At 47.2% G+C, this 17,875-nt stretch overlaps 1 protein-coding gene across 4 annotated transcripts in view; it reads right to left on the reverse strand.

Annotated features, from left to right (window-relative positions):
- OPCML (opioid binding protein/cell adhesion molecule like) overlaps nucleotides 1–17,875 on the reverse strand; it is a 1,215,017-nt gene that overhangs the window by 1,179,028 nt on the left and 18,114 nt on the right. The window lies entirely within an intron of this gene.

Raw genomic sequence — 17,875 nt, forward strand, 5'->3', positions numbered from 1 at the left:
GGCATGGATCTCTCCTGGAAGCACCTCTCCCAGCTCCCTTGAGCGGTGACCTTTCATTGCTTCCCAAAGCATGCAAAGAAGAGCTGAAATTCTCCCCGTGTCAAGACACCAAGTACAGACAAGGCTGGTACCAACTGAGGAAGGGTCAGAGGCAGAGAGAGACCATGGGAGATACAGAGAGGCTGAAGCTGTGAAAACCATGCATAGAGAGAAAGCAGACTCCAAGAATGCAAACCAGACCGGAGCCACACTAGGAAACCGAGCAGCAAAGAGCCCAGCCTCCCCTCTCAGGGCTCCCTTGCATGACCCCAACCTCATGCCTGTAATGTATTTGAAAGTGCAGTGAGTCCTTCTCCCCCACATTTATACCAAGCCAACGAAAGCCAAAGAGCTGCTCAGAAAACATGTTGTGTTTCAGGTGCAGTGCTAGAGGTTCAAGCCTCATTAGGCTCAGAGTCCAACAGAGAGAGGCATGCACCCATTTTTAGGTTGCACTCAATAAGAAGAATGTGAAAACATAGAGAAGCCTCAAAGGATGTAAGTGCTGGAAACCAATCCTATAAAACAAGGCAGGGCAGAGGAGTGACCACGTGGCAGTTTCAAACCTGAACCAGCAACTATAGGTGGGCTTGTGGGTCCTGATTGGCTCTGCAGTGGAACAACGTACTGTATAATTTTCACAAGAACTCTAAGTGGTATACATTCACAGTATTCCCATCCTACAGATGAGCAAATCGAGGCACCATGCAGCTCTGGTACCTGGCCAAGTCTACGAATGCCAAGCCAGGAAGCAAAGGCTGCCCTCTGATTCCAGACATGTAACCACCATGTTGCATCCCGACACTCAAGGATGGTGACCAAAGGCGACATCTCCACTGAGGAGGTCAAGTTCAAGAGCCAGCCAGGTCCCTCCAGATGCCAACTGTTTGACCTGGAACCAAACCAGCCTCAGGACCACAGACACCAAGCAGCAGGGCAGGAAAGAGCAAGTCTGCTTCTACAAAATCTCTATCAGCCTTCCAAATACAAAGGAGAACTAATTCCCATTGTTACATAATATTTTCTTCCACTACTTAAATATCATGTTGCTAGCACATGCCATGTTTCTGCTCTGAGAAATCACAAATGTGGTGTGCGTTTTAGTGATCAGTCGCTCCTGTGTTCGGTGCAGGGGAACTAGAAAATGAACCCCTTTGGCTATAATGGAAATCCACAGCTTTGACCTTTCCTCATTCCCAAGGGAGAGCCTGCGCTTTGAAATTCTGAGGTTCTTTGTGAATTGCACCCAAAGTTCATTCCCGTCCTGGAGGCAGACTCACTAATGGACTGAGTGAGAAGAAAGATCTCACAGCCTGGAAGAAGAGACTCCCACCTGCTCCCCGCAAGGAGAAGACTTTGGGCTTTTCTTTCTTTTTTTCTTTTGTTTTATAATCACAAAAAAAAAAAAAAACCACCTTTGAGGAGGTCAAAGCAAAATAATGAGCAACCTCAGGAGAAAATAATAATTTTTTACCATCTAAATATTAATTCAACTTCTAATATCCAAAGACACATAGCAAAAGCCACTGTTTCTTCTCCTCAGGACAGCAGCACTGCATGGCACCTGTGAGCCAGAATCCAGAGTTAGACCTGCTGCCCTGAGACCCTGGTCAGAGGGAACACACTCACTGTGCCATCTAATGTGAACTGTGGTTGCTCGCACAGAGTCCCGGCAGCCCTTAGCTTCTCTCCCAGCCATGATGCTATTAAAAATGAGGAGCATTTTGCATATATAATCACTCCAATGCCATTTCATTGACATAATGCTTTCCCCTGGCCCTGCATGTGTTCCTTGGGCCTTCAGTGTCACCCCTGGCAGGAGCTCATTCCCTTCTGACCACCAGCCCTGCAGGGCTCCCATTAAGAGACGACAAAAGCGAGCTGCCCGCCGCTGGCTCCAAGGCTGCCAGCCACCTACAGGAGAGAGATTACCAGGCTCAAATCCTCCTCCTGCATCGACTCCCTCGGTTCAGTTCAATTCTTCCTGACCCCAAGCAGGCTGGAGTTACAGAGTTACTTTCAACAGACAGCACCAATTACTGAGGTGTGAAGGGAAGAACTTCCAGCTTTTGAGAACAAACCCAGAGATGGGGATCCAACTGAACTGAGAAACAAGGCTTGGAGATGGAAGGGGAAGACTGAGCCTGAGGAGACAGCCCCTTCTGAGCAGGAAGTCTGTTAAGGACAGGCACCAGATGAGGGGCCCCAGGACCAACAGATGGGTCCCCAGTGGGGGCTCTGGTGCTCCAGAGTGCATGGGGCAGGAGCACTTGGAGCTGGGACAGTCTGAGCAGAAGAAAAGCAGAAACATGTAAGCACTCCAGCACTGGCCCCCCAGTTATCCTGGGAGAGCTGAAAGTACTGGGGAGCTCTGACTTCTACCGCATCACACACCCTGAGCGTGGTGTGGGCCTGAGAGCTCTATGGGGAGCTCTACGGCCACAATAAAGGATCTAGGCAGGACATGGAGAAGGAAAGGCCTCTCAGTGCTGCCTGCGGGAGCACTTCATGGGAGCACTGGTCTCATCTGGGGACACTTTTACCTCCGGGGCACAGAGCCCCCCCACTGTGCAAGGCAGCTACTTAAAATCCAGCCACACTTACAAAATTCATTAATCACGGTTCTGGTTTATGCTTTCACAGTCATGACCAATTAATTACATTCTTTCTGTATTGGTCTATCATTCCCTACAATAGTTACAAGTAGGTAGCCAGCCAATATTTGAAGTGACATTTTAAAGAAGATGTTCTGACTGCCTTAAGGCCAGTCTTGTTGTACGAGAGAAAGAAAACTTGTTCCCATGGGATTAACTCCAGGGTTGGATAGCATAGGAGGCTGTGCTTCTCCCTAACCCCCGTTGACTAGAGAAAGAACTATTCAGGGAGAGTTACCCTACACCCTGCCCTGGTTACTGCAAGGTGAGGTACTGCAGAGAGAGCAGGGGTGCAGCTCCACCCCACTGGAGCCAGGCAATGACCCAAATGCTTGCAGGCATGTGTGAATCAGTTTCAACACACAACACACACATCCTGAGTTCCAGGGCTCCATGACTCAAGCTCCCCTTCTTCCCATCCTCCAGGGACAGGAAACCTAGGTTTGCATTCTAACAGATATAGCTGAAAACCACTCAAATATGCTTTTCTTTACTAAAATAAGTATTTATTTGACAAGCAGAGAAACAGAAAGATATAAAACAGAGAGAGGAGATAGGAAGGAGAGTGAGAAAGAGGGAGAGTTCTCATCAATTGGTTCCTTCCTAAATGTCCACGACAAAACCACAAACTGGTAACCCAATCCAGGCCTCCCATGTAGGTAGAAGGAACCCAGTCACTTGAGCCATCAGCACTGCCTCCAAGGGTCTGCATTAGAAGGAAACTGGAGTCAGAAGTCAGAGCCAGCAGTTGAACCCACACATTCCAATGAGTTCATGTAAGCCAAACATGAACCCATCAGGGTTTTTTTTAACCTTACACTGTGTTTCCTTGTCTTCAAGATGGAACAACTATGCCCTAGGGAAACATTTTTAGAGCCTGCTCCCACCCTACAAAAGCTGGTCCATGGCCATGATCAGGTAAAGAATTCCCTGTTGTTTCAGGTATGCCAGGGTTTTCTTCAAAGTAGGAGACAAGCTCCCTGTCTGGGGAGAAGGAATTTCTCCTCTGTCCCTACCTGGAACAGTGCTAAGGCTGTGACCAAAGCTCACCACCTTGGGCTGGACTGAGGGTCATTCTGCATGGTTTAAAGAAGCGGCTCCGTGAGTGCAGCATTAGTGCACAAGCACATCTTGAAAACATGTTACATATATACAAGGAAATAAACAAAAACACATGTTGGGTATTTCTGTATCCTGAAACGCTCTTAATTTTAAGTTTCATATTTTAAAATATTTCTGTATACATGATAAAATTCTTGGAAGACAGACTTGCTATTGTTTGAACATGATTTGGCTTCCACACTCACACAGGACTTGAATCTCCCAAGTCATAAGCTAATGGTCTTCTCAAGGTGGAAACCTTAACTGAGTTTGGCTGTTCGGGAATGGAGCTGTGAGGAGCTGCTTGGGTCACTGGGGACATGCTCGCAAAGGATGTCCTCACCAGCAGGTTGGTTATGAAAGCCTGTGCTGGGCCCAGCCACTCTGCTTCTGCTTCCTGGCCCCCTGGGTGCTCTGCTCCCACCCGCACCAGAGGCTGAACCAAGGGGACTGCCCAGTGTGGAGTGTGACCCTACAAAACTGTGAGCTAAGTCTTTTCTCATTCCTAAGTTGGCTTCCCTCAGGCATTTCACTGCAGTAACAAAAACTAATACAGGACCCACGCCTAAACACAACATTTTTCATAATGTTGTGCATTAAGCAAAGTCTGTATACACTGAGCCATCTGACAAAGGCACCATCTCAGCCACCGGTGGGCAAGTGTGGTGCTTGCCGCCTTCATTGGCTTCCACTGGGTGCATCCTGATGGGGCTCGCTAAGTATCAGATTTCAAAGCGTCTTTCTGAATAGAGACACTCAGCCTGTACCACTTCTCTCTTTTCAGGCTCACACTAATGCATCCCATATTCAGGGAAGAGATGGACCTCAGGACCGGTGAGCCACGTCCATCAAGCACAGGTGCCTCGTGGTGGGACCAGTCATCCTCCTTCCTATCAAACACCGCCACCTCTCTCCTTCACAACAGGTGTTTAGCTCCCACAAAAGGTGTGGCCAGAATTTCTGATGTGGTCACTGGAGCCCAGTGCCCTTTGAGAGGAGCAGTGCCTTTGTACTGTACTTAGGCCTGCTGGTTTGCTGGGGCTGAGAGTTCCTGGGGTGCAGGCTTTCTGTCTTAAAATCAGGACATTTCCAGGCAAACTGAAATGTGCTGGATCGCCCAGCCTGGACTTGATTGTTGATAAAGCTCCCATCCTTACCTGTACAGTTAGGGCAGGAATGACACAGTTGGAAAGAACACAGCCTGAACGGAGGCTGGGGATGCAGAGACGTTTCATATTCTATGCTCCCTGCTGGTTTTCTCATCTCCTTTTTACAGAGAGGAAAATGAATCTCAGAAATATGATTGCCAAGAAGTCATCTTTTTTTTAAGTTTTATTTATTTATTTGAGAGGTGGGGGGGGAGCACAGAGAAGACAGGGAGAGCGATGATAGATAGATAGATAGATAGATAGACAGACAGACAGATAGACAGGCAGGCAGGCAGACAGGTAAGTAGATGTCCCACCTTCTATTTCACTCTCCAAATACCCACACCAGCCCTCCCTGGGACCAAATATGGGAGCCAGAACTCAATCCTAGCCTCCCACACTGGTGGCAGGAACCTGATTAGTTGAGCCATCACTGCTGCCTCCTTGGGATATCATTAGCAGGAAGCTGGAGTCAGGACTCAGAGGTAGATAGAGAACCAGAACACTCCAATACGGGATGCAAGCATTCCAAACCAGCATCTTAATCCCTACACCAAACACCTACCACAGAACCCTCTTTAAGTGGCAGAGTGTAGTTTGAAACTCAGATCCCTGGGATCCCAAATCCACTTCCTTTCCCTGGCCCCATGATCCGTGTGGAGACCCCAGGAAGCAGTGCCATCACACAATTCAATACTGGCTTAGAGAAGTTTCAGTAACCAGCAGGGTCATTGGGTTTAAAGCTAGCTGGTAAACATCTCCCCCCAACACCCCACACTCCATGCCGTGGCCTCAGCTGCTCCCAGTGCAGCTGGAAACTGTAAATCGTGTCAGTCTCTAAACACTCGGATGCAGTGGCCGCCATTGCTTAGAGGCTTTTGACACTAATTGCTTTACAGAGTGTGGGCAACTGGCAACACCTTATTAAAAGTGAAATATATTATTCTGTCCACTTATTGCTGCTTTATGGAGATAAACTATTCTTACTACATAGAAAAGCTGGCAATGAAATTGACAAAGTGGTTTCTAAATAAAACCCTGCAAGAAGCTGTTCTTCAGACATAAGGTCTACCTGGGTTGTGCTGGGGCTTTCTCTGATGTGACCTGAAGACCTTTGTCACACCAGGAATCTCTCCCTCCAGCTGTTCTGATTGCCATCTCAAAAGGAAGTGGACCTGGGTGAAGACCAAATGTGGTTGTTCTTGGAGCTGAGGACACAGCACTGGCCCCATCTACAGAGATGAGCCCTCTCCTTCCTTCCAAGAACAGAGCAGGTAGAGAGGAGATCGGCTGTGGGAAGTTCTGGGCAGGAAAGGCCGGAAGAGGCAACTAGGCAGCCAGAAACTGGAGAGTTTCAGACCCAGGCAAACACAGGACAACCCAGGCCTCCTGGGGAACAGCCAGCCAAATTCCAGATCACACATTTAAAACAAAGCTGAAGCATGTGCAGGCTTGCCCTGCAGACGGTTCACAACATACGATTCTTCAACTTCACAATGGTGCCAAAGTGACACGCGTTCATTAGACGCCACCCTGCTTTAGAAGTTTGAATTTGGATCTGTTCCCGGGAAAGTGCTGTGTGGTCGTCCCATCCTCTCCCGTGATGCTGGGCAGTGGCAGCGTGCACAGCTCCCAGCCAGCCCTGCAGTCACCAGGGGACATAACGGACACCATGGCACACCGTGCTGTGAGTTAGCAAGTGTGGCAGGTGCATTTTGATGGGTGGTGTTCTTGATTTCTGATATTTTCAGCTTACCATGGTGTATAGGGACATAACCCCATCATCAACAGAGAAAGTGGAGACGCTTCTGTTTATTTAATAATGCAGCCACCACCTAACCCTGACAAAACAACTATCAGGGGTCTTCAAAGAGTTCATAGAAGATGCATGTTTGAACATACAAGACAGAGCTGGATTCAAAAGAAAATAGATGAAGTTTTTCCATCCCAATCCACCAAAACACTTTTCACGAAACACCCCAAAATCCAAGACTGCCTGACAGCTCGTATGGCTTGTGAGCTCAGAATGTATTTACATTTTGTAAGAGTTGTAAAAAGAAGAAGGATATGAGATAGAGACTGGATGAGGTCCACAAAGCCTAAAATATTTCTGTCTGGCCCTTAAAAAAAAGATGTGCCAACCCATCCTATAGGAAAGCACTAGAGAGATGAGAAAAAGATGATGATAGCAGGTGCAAAGAAAATCCATGGGCTAAGTGGAAGGACAGGGATTGATGCTGAAATGCCACCAGGAAAACGCTGCCCTGGTTCTAGCATAACAAACTTAGCTGGCGTGCTGAGATGTGAGTAATTGTGTTAACTGCACTTGCTGGAGAGTCAGGCCACTGGAGCTCTTGCCTTTTGTCTTGGCAATGTTTTACTGCTGCTCTCCGGCCACGCTGGTGTTGAGAAGCAGCCAAATGGGACAGGGTGGCCCCAGGAGCTCGCAGATAACAAGGGAGATGGAATGATGGAGAGAGAAACCTATTGTCACTGCCACGTTTTGTGTTTCCGAGATACCAAATTGCCTGATCGCTTTGACATTTCCGAGACCAAATTAAAATGCACCACCATGGAGACAAAATGTCATTAGCCTCATTATAAGTGATTGTGTTAAAATAAATACAAAAATAAACTGGGAATTAGTTCAAACCTCTAAAATACAGAAGCAAAAATGGTCAACAGGGACCTTACATGTGACAGGCTAAGAAAGGTTGAGACACCCCCTAAAGAGACAGAAAGATGAATGGACTAGCAGAGGCTGGGTAGCAGACCTATGGTGGCCAAGGCAGGGCTCGGGTGCTAAGTCAATCACAGGCTCTTCCTCTGCCCCCAGCACATGGCCTTACAGAGAACACTTGACAGCTCCAAGCCCCTGGATTCCTTCACAGGGAAAACAGCAAAGTAACATCCTCTTTTTCATGTTATCTGATGGTTGAGACTTTGCCTTTAAGTGGAAAGGAATTAATAAATGTGTTTCTGAGAGAGAGATTGTCTTAGAGCTGGTACCCTGGGCAGAAATGGGTCAAGAAGCCCTTGGATAGGGCCCAGGATATCCTTGCATGGACAGTCAGCTCCTGGCTTCTCCAGAGGCTGAGTCTGGCTGCAGAACAGACCCTCACACAGGGAGAGAGCCCCAGTGGAGAACACAGAGCCCAGGGTCCTGATGACAACGCCTTCCAATTTAGGCTTAATGCTGATTCAGGGAAACTCTTGCGGTCGAATGGGCTCTTCTGCCCCCAACTCCTCAGTCCACTTTCTCTCTGCTGCCTCACTCCACCTGCTCATGGGCCCCTCACTATTTACTTACCCACTCTTCCTCCACTGATTCCATGTATTCTCCAGATACTGAGTTTCTCATTCCCACCAGTGGGCATTGGCTTTTAATGCCCTGGCATAACAGACATTATCCACAAACCGAAATGATGTGAACCAATGTCGCCAAAAGAAGAGAACAAAATTCTCCCATTGGCTCCTTTGAGAAAAGACATTAATTCCAACTTCCATCCTCCTTCTCCTGCCTACCCTCCCCCTCCCCCATGAGAGCCATGTGAAGCCTGCCATCCTAGAAAGAAGGACACTTTTGGCAGACTTTGCTAATCAATCATGGGCCTCTTTTTCAAAGGGTCCAGGGGTTCTATTGATTGGAATCTGGCATCATTTTTTCCCCTTATAATTAAGGAGGGTGGTTTTCCCCATGTACAAAATAAACATGTCTACTGGGTATGAACCCACCCAACTAGAAGCATGGTGCAAGAATAATAATATTTCTTATTAGCACGAGATTTCATCCTGTTTTCTAAATTCTTTCTCTATCAACAGCACCCTGGACCCACGCAAAAATTATGTGGCATAAGTAAGCCAGATATTATCACTTTTTTCTAATATCAGCAAAAACTTAGACCCCTGGAAAGTTCTCATCAAACTTTGAAAGCCTACAGTGTGGAGGGACTAGCAGCCACAGGTCTCATCTCTAAGTCCAGTCCAAATTCTTGAATGACTTTGAGTCTTAACGAATTGAATAAAGAAACTCCAAGGGAACTGTGAGAGGGTTAATTCCCAAATGCTTGCAAGTGGCTTGGAACATAAGGAGATCTTCCAAAATACTCAGTGGTAATGAGCAAAGGGGCTCAGAGGGCTTTGTGGACATGAGCTCACTAATCCCCCAAAGCTTCCGGCACAATTTGCAGCAGGAGACGCTCTTTCTCTCTTTGCCTCTGTTCCTCCACCTGCTCCTTTTTCAGGATCCCTCAGGAAATGTGTGGATGGGTGAGCAACATTGTTTTTACTTATTTGAAATGAGCCCGAGATAAAGATCCTGGGAGAACTGTGTGGAAAGACAGGCCTAGGAAGGGAACGCTGTCCGGGAGAAGAAACAAAGAGACGGTGCTCAGCCTGCAGAGTGGAATCAATGGTCCGTGGAGAAGATGATGGTGACATGGCTCTACCCTCATCAGTAGAAAAACCATCATCCCATCTGGGGTCCCCAACAGAATGTGCTTCCTATTTGGTTGGTACATGCAAATGAGACTGCCCAGGTGCAGGTGCTTCCAAGGATGGCACTGGTACAGGCTTGGGGGTGGTTGTCTTCCTCCACCCTAGATCATAGTCCTCACTTGCATCTGTCTGTAGAGCTTGCAGCATCTCCATTCACCTATTTTCTTCTTTCCAAACCCAGCAGGTGTCTGACTTTGCCGATAAATGCTTTCTGCCCTGCCCCTCAGTGTTTCTTGTTTTCAGCTGTTGATTTTAAAGTCAACCTATTTTGACCTTTGCTCCATAAGGCAATAATTAGAACAGAGACTTTTTTTTTTTTGCTGCCCATCTGCCCATCACAAAGGCCTGTGGACAAAACCAGGCATGGAGATAAGGCATGGCACAAAGAACCTCATGAATGGTCTGATCTCCAGCAGAGAAAGAATCTGCAGAGAAGAGAAGAAGAACCAACGTCTCTCTCCAATGGCAGGAGGATGGGTTTCAGTCCAGATGGGCTTCAAGGCATTACCTGGCTGCAACCAGTGCCAGTTTCAGAGTGCTCATGAGAATTTCAAAATGTTAAGGCTGTCAGACACTTTAGGGGATTGTCTACCACAGCTCTCCTTCATGGAAAAGGAATTTGATCCTGAGAAATGCCCCATGGCCAGCCCCTGGAACTTGGGGAATAGGAGAAAATTCCTGTTCTTGAGTAGTAGTAGTTTACTCTCTAATCATAAAGACAACAACATGAAGACAGCTGTAGAAGTGACCATCAAGGCAGCAAAATCCCAAAAGACTTAGGGATAACAACACATGCAATAAGATAGTTCTTTCCAACACTGGATACAAGATAACCAGGAAAGCTTTTAATATTTGATACCTGACCCTGACCAATTACATCAAAATCTTGGGAAGCAGTACCCAATGTCAGAGTTATTATAAAGCTCCTCCAGAGGGTTCCAATGAACACCCAAGGTTGAGAACCACTGCTTGGGGAGATGTCTCAGCAGAGAGATGTTTTGTTTGTTTGTTTGTTTGTTTTGCTTTGCTTTGGTAAAATGGCCAGCAATGCTGCTTAACAGGAGCACTTGAGCTGAGGTTTGGGGTAGAAATCAGGGGTGATGAGGCGTGGAATGGGGATCAGGAGTCATCATTTCTGTGCTGCCTGTCCAGGAAGTAAGACAAAAGACAAGAACCATTAGATGTTGGCATCTTCTTTTTCTGAACATTGGATTCCACTTTCTGCCTGACAATCCAGAGCAATTTCTGCTGCAGGTCCCCAAATTAGGTGATTTTAGGAAGGATCCTGTGCTGTGGTGGTGGGCAGCATTGCCTGCAAGCCCAAGCCCCGGACGCAGGACCCTAGCTGACCTGCCCCTGCATGGCAAGTTCAGCCTGCAGCAATCACCGAGGGCTGGGCTTGCTGCAAGGGATGCTCTCTCTGGCCTAATAAGGACTTGGCCCCGGCCACTTGGAGGAGTGGGGAGGAGAGAAGTAATGGCGAAGAGATCTGTCAAATGCCATCCCTCCCGTGGCTTTATACCACAGAGCTCTTCTGCCTGTGTCAGCAGTTTGTCTCATCCTTTCACACCAGAAGCAGCTGGGCATGCCCCCAACAGCAAAGAAAGAGCTGAGGGCTCCTCATGCAGGGGTGCAGGCTTGCTGTGCATCCCATCTCTCGTTTGGTACCACCCCACTGCCACCCAATCAGGAGGATGGGCTAGACCAGGGGGAGCAGTACTTCCCAACACTCTCCACCTGACTCAGCTTGGCAGTGCTGACAACACAGTGCAGTATTTACACTGAGATTGTCTTGACAAGCCTCTAATGCTTCCTGTGACTGCTCGCAATTAACCTTCTCCCACAGATCTAAGTCAGGTGCTCCAATCTCATCTCTAGGCAGAAATGCTAAGTCACAGAGAGGTGAACCAAGTGGCTGAGTGCAAGCAAACAGGTAGTCAGCAACCCAGTGGCTTCTCCTCTCTCCAGCAAACCTGCTTACCTAAGGTGCTTCTAGGTGGACCGCCCATTAAGATATTTGCTCAATAGATATTTGTTGAGCATGCTTCACTTGAGAGATACCACATTCTGGGTGCTTCCTCTTGAAGACTGTTGAGACCTACATCATGTGCACAGTCCCTCTCCTCACCAGGCACATTATGCAAACCTCAGTGGTACTGTAATTACTGGAAAGGCAGGGAAGCCACATGTGAGAAGTTCTTAAATGGATAATTTTGCCAAAGTTCTGGTCATGATTTTGCACTCTTAAAATTGCAGGTGTGCATCTGTGCAGATGATCAGCCTATACTAAGGTGGTCAACAAACAGGAAAAATTTTAGTGTCCATGAGGAGTACCCAGACTGCCCCCAGAGTATCCAGGATACCCTTTCCTGTGTTTGCACTACAAAGTCTTAACCATTTCATGCTGCAAAGAGAGGTCATCAGATCTTCAAAAGGTCATGTCTTTGGCATGATCTACTATGACCCTTCCAGCAAGAGGGAAGATGCTTCAGAGGAAAGTGCACTGAACTGGGAGTACTTGGAGCTCATTTTTGTACCTCATTCTCCCCCAACTTGCTGTGTGAACCTGATAAAAACAGTGCATTTTTTTTTTGACAGGCAGAGTCGACAGTGAGAGAGAGACAGAGAGAAAGGTCTTCCTTTCCCGTTAGTTCACCCTCCAATGGCCGCCGCGGCTGGCGCGCTGCAGCCGGTGCACCGCACTGATCTGATGGTGGGAGCCAGGTACTTCTCCTGGTCTCCCATGGGGTGCAGGGCCCAAGCACTTGGGCCATCCTCCACTGCACTCCCTGGCCACAGCAGAGAGCTGGCCTGGAAGAGGGGCAACCGGGACAGAATCCGGCGCCCCGACCGGGACTAGAACCCGGGGTGCCGGCGCCACAAGGCGGAGGATTAGCCTAGTGAGCCACGGCGCTGGCCCACAACAGTGCATTTTTAAGACATGAGTTTCCTCATTGGTAAATCAAGTATTGGCTTAAAGCATTCTTGATGGTGCTAATTCTTCATGAGCATCAAATCCCAGGTATCAGGCTTCCCTTCATGCCCATACATTCAACATTTAAGAGGCTGATATGAATGGGACCTGTCCTTGATTTAATCGCACCATCTTGGTTCAAGGATGACAAGTGGTTAAGAACTTTGTGGATAGGGTGGGCATTTGGCACAGTAATTAAGATGCTGTTTTGTGATGTCCACAGCCCATATCAGAGTGCCTGGTTTGAGTCCCAGCCTTCTGTTTTCAGCCCAGCTTCCTGCTTACCCACACCATGGAGGGCAGCAGGTAATGAGTCAGTATTTGTATCTCTTCCATCCACAGGGAAAACCTGGGTTAAGTTCCAGGTCCTGGCTTTGAACTGGCCAAGTCTTGGCTGTTGCAGGCATTTGGAGAGTGAACCAGTGGTTGGAAGATTTTTTTTCTCTCTCCTTCTTCCTCAACCTTCCCCTCTCCCTCTCCCTCTTTGCTTCACAAATGAAGAAAGAAAAATTTTAAAAAAGAATCTGTACCTAACACAAGACGTGAATATCACTCACCTTTCAGCTGTTTCCTTGAGACCATGCCATCCCTACTCCAGGTCATCATTGATGAGTTAACTACTCTTGCATCTGTGTAACCAGCTCCTGACTTTGCTGAAATTCGAAGTCTCTAGTGTTTGACTCTCCTCTCGCCTCTCTCCTCTCTCTCTCTCCCCACCTCCCCTTCCTTCCTCCATCCCTCCCTCTCTGGCAGCCAGCCTCCATCCTGAAATCATCTGGGAGCCCTCAAGACTCAACTCATTAAAAAAAAAGTTTCTCCTGTCACCCAGGAAATTAGAAAGGATCCAGGAGCTCTGTGTTAGGAACTTGGATAAACAGCCCTCTAATAGCACAGAATTCTCTCCTGACACCCTCATCCACAAGGCTGTTAGGAATTCTACATTGGAAACCACAGTAGATTCAAAATCTATTTCTTATAATATCTGAGTGTCACACCATGTAAACCCATCTTCAAGAATTCAGTGGGCAATTAAATGCACACATGCCTTTATTCTGAAATCGGATCACATCCTACAGTTTAAAAAATCCTTCTAGACAAAAAGAAAATAAAAATTTATTTGTCCTAATGTCTCAAATTCATAAGCATAGAGTTGCAATCCTATTTGGAAGTAAAGAAAACAGATCTGATGAGAAACACACCATGCCTCTAATAATGTGTGAAGCACCAGACATAGAAAAAGAGGAGAAAACCTCCAGATTTCTCACACCTTTGACTCCGTTCATAACATGGACGATTAGAAACTTGTCAGGTTATTAAAAGTTCAGATTTCACCATCACCATCCATCATCCCCCGACACTGAAATGACAAAACCCAAATCTGCAATGTAATGAAAATCCTCTTCTTAGATCACTAAGTCCTACCATCTCTTCAACACCACAGTTTGGAGGAGGGTTTGGATCACTCCTCTCCCTCTAGCCCACTGGTTTATCCCACCTCCTATTTCCCGGACCATCTCTGACATACTTAATATTTTGCTGATGCAATTCTTGGTCAACTTGTCCATGAGAGGATTCCTTTGAAAGTTCAGCTCAAATATCCGTCGTCTGGGAAATCTCTCCTAGGGAAGTTGGCAGAGCTGGTATCTTCCCTCCTAATTCTATCATATGATTGTTTATGCAAAAGGTTGCAGAGATAGAGCATGGTGTCACTGTATCCTGTGTCTCCTTGCAAGAAACACTCAGGAGACTGGCGTTGCCCTAGTCCTCTGCCATCCTGAGCTGCAGTGCCTAGTGGAAGGTGGAACACCTGTTGCATGATGACCTTGGGGAATGAGTGAGCCTGTGAGCTTCACAGGGAAGTAGCTTTTACCTAAACTGAATTTGGCATTTATAATAGTTCATGAAAAGTTCCTCATCAGCGAGTTAGATCAGATATTAACAGCGCAGCTTCTAAAATTATTGTTGTCAAAGCACAGCAACAAAGAAATCAGGCCAGCAGCGTCAGCTGAACGTGGTATGAAGTTATGATTCAGATTCCCAAATGGTCAGTCCTTACGGCCAAGCCTCTCCAGGACTGTGGAAGGGCCATGGAGCTTGGTGGTGCCAGTGATTGCCACAGGAGCAGAGGAGGGTTGGTGCAAGTGAGAAACCAGTAAAGGGGGAAAGTGTAGGCCTCCCCTAGACTTCTTTCCAGGTTTGGGGCCATGAGACAGTGACTTCTTGAATGTGGGCTTGAAGCTTTTTCCCACAAGTCACTCCCAAATGGGGTTGAAGAAAGAGGAAACAACTCCACACACCTGCTTCATTGTTGTCAGCTCCCATGCACTCACCTGAGTCTGCTCCCTTACCTCTCACCTGGAGTACTCGCAATTTCCTGATACCAGAATTATTGCAGGAAGTGTGGGTTGCTCCTAATGCCCTTCCAAAGATATCCCCTTTTCACCAAGTAACCCAAGACGTTAGTGCCTGGTTCTTCTTCCTTTAACATTTAGGCCCATTCTTACTTCTTGACTATAGGAGAAGCCTTTCCTTCCAAAGTGGTCCACAGCTTGTAATTGACCTCAAAACCCTTCCAACAGAATTGTGGGGTAGGTCTGCATTGTTATTTACAACTTAATAATTTTTAGATACTGCCTTTTCATTTACTGTCAGGCGTTTGTCCACAGGAACCTGACCTGAGCTGTCACTCCCCATCCTGATTATCCTCAAGCTGATAGACTAAAATCTAAGTCTACCCTAAGAAAAGTTGTTGCAGTAGTTTAGCTGATGACAATCACATCCTCAATGACAGACAGTCAGCAAGGCTGAATTAATAATCCAGTCATGGTGCAAGACTTTTGGAATCTGTTTTTAGTCTCGACATACCATTCCTGAAAGCAACCCCACTATTATATCTAATACTGTTATTATAAAATATACTCCTATTGTTAGCCATTCCCTAAGATATTCATCAGAACAGAGATTATCTGGGAAACACGAAGAATTTGATGACATGATTTACAGGTTCTGGATAAATCAGATTTTCGATGAAACACAAGCTGAGAACAGAAGCTTCTTGCAGATTGAAGCCAGAGGAGGTGGGAGGTCAAGTCTGAGGAAGCAGGAAGAGAAGGCCATCTTTCACCAGCTGGGAGAAAGTCAGCTAGCCTCAGTAAGAGGTTGCTAGGATACTGCACTGGCCATTTACAATCATAGAGCAGTGATTCTCAACTGGGAGTGATTTTGTCCCACAGGGAACATTTGGTTATGTCTAGAAACATTTTTGGCTGTCACAACTCAAGAAGTGCTACTGGCATCTGTTGGGGAGAGGCCAGAGAAGCTGCTAACCACCCAAAAACTTATAAGACAAACCCCTATGACAAAAAAAGTATCCTATGTAAAATGTAAAGGGCCAAGCTGAAGAAAGCATGCTGTAGCTGTAAGGACATTAAGAAAATTGAGTTCCAGAAGCTAATACCAAACCATTACAATGAAAAGCTGGAGCTGGAAGATGGGACCAGCTTTGTGAACCAGAGAGTGACTACGCACAAAATAATAAGCCAGGAAAAACAGGAAAGAAATTAGAGGGGGAGCTGGATTTCCAAAAGGATGTTCAGAGATCCAAGTGGGAAAGAAAACCTCTTTCTAATCTGCCCACGGAAGTCAGACGGCCAAGTGAGAAATCTTGGGGGACATGTTAAGAAATATTCCATTTGCTGAAAGACAGGGCAGAGCCTCCAAAGACCAAGGCTCCTGGCTTCTGCCCAGGCAGTAGAATCTACTGCAATGAATCTTGGGTTCAACTTTGCAAAGTGAGTAATTCAAGGTCAGAACAGGAAAGGCTGAGACAGGGAGTAACATATGGGCCACCATGGGTCAGCCTGGGTCCTCCAAGAACCAGGCATCAGGACAGATTTCAACATGGAAAACATTTCTCCAAGAAACAACCTTGAGAGAAGACAAGGAAAGAGCCTGAAGAGCCTGAGAGCCAGCAAGCAACAGGGCCAGGCTGGCCCTACACATAGAGGGAGAGAAAGGCAGGTGGCTAATGTGGGCAGAAGCTCACAGTGTAGTGGGATTCCAAGGAATGCTTGGGGAGGCACTTCGAGTCAGAATTCCCAAGTAATGGGGAGCATGCCTCCAGTGGGAAACCCTACCTCAACCCCTTGTGTCCAGGTGTGGGTTGAAGGCACCATGAAACACTGGGCCTCAGCGCCAGCAGAGCGATGGAACTCCGGGAAAAGCAGCCGAGGAGGCTTCTGATCAGCACATTTCCTGTAGATCTGAGAGACATGTGCTCCTGGCCACTGCCAGTGATGGAACTGGCCTTGACTGACCTTAGTGCAAAAGCTATGTCCCAGAGAATGCATCCGTTCCCAGTTTCTACTCGTTTCTGTGCATCTCCATTAATGTGCCGTAATACTCTCTCTTTCAAAACACTCTAACCCTACTCAGCTGGACTTTTCCTCAGGGGAAAGCTAGGACCTCAGGGCCCTTATGATGGGTGGCCCCTGGGGTAGTACTAGGGCCAAGAAGGAGGAAGGTAGAGTTTTAAGGGTGAGGACTCGAGAGCTGTTAGAATGAATAGAACTTGGCCTTTAGATTTCCTTTCTTGCAGAGATGGCTCTGCATTTATTTCCCTTTAATGGTCTTTTCTGATCGATGCAAGAACACAGTGGGTGCTGGTCTGTGTGCACTGATATGTTACTCATTTTCATCACAAGGATAGTATTGTTGGAGAACATTACAGGTGCTCCAAGATGGGGTGTGCCAAAAGCCAAGGATGCATCCCCAGGTTAATCCCACATGGAGGTAGCTAGAGCCTAGACAATGGAAGCATCTTGCCAAGGATGGAGCTGACGTTTCTGTCTGGACCCCCATCCCAAGCAATGGGACCACTTAGTGCAGGGGTCTCTCTACAGTGGTACTCAGCCCTTGGGGCACACAGAGAGATCCACTGATTGGGGGAGGGGCATATGACAAATCCTCTATTTTCCATCTTATCCTTCATCTCACTCGATAAACAGAGGAACCTAAGTATCTTTCACACATAGTAAGTTCATAGTGTACATGCTTAGCATTTTTATGCACTAACTGTCAGCATTCCCAACCCAAAACTTGAGACACCACTGGCTGTACAGTAAGTAGTAGAAATGATGGCAGGAGACAGGTCGTAGTGGAGCTACTTGGGTTGGTAAAGCGCAGCTGGTGGCCATGCCTGTAAGTGTCTCCCACTCAACTGCAACAGAGCCTGTGGGAATGGGGACTGACAGGCATCACATTAGAGGACAGAAAACTAGCACTAAACAGACATCTGAGCAAACCATACCAGGACAGCAGGGCAACAGAATGGAGCCAAAGGAAGCACCTGGGCAGGAGAAAAGTGCTTCTGAAGACGGGAGAGGGCAGCCAGACTTCTCCCAGCCCAGCTGAGCTAACGAGTCAGCTGGTGGACAAGGATGCGTAGAGAGAGGGGACCCTCA

The sequence above is a fragment of the Oryctolagus cuniculus genome, chromosome 1 (genome assembly GCF_051225735.1).
Source record: "Oryctolagus cuniculus isolate XC-2025 breed Fujian yellow rabbit chromosome 1, ASM5122573v1, whole genome shotgun sequence".
NCBI classification, from domain to species: domain Eukaryota; kingdom Metazoa; phylum Chordata; class Mammalia; order Lagomorpha; family Leporidae; genus Oryctolagus; species Oryctolagus cuniculus.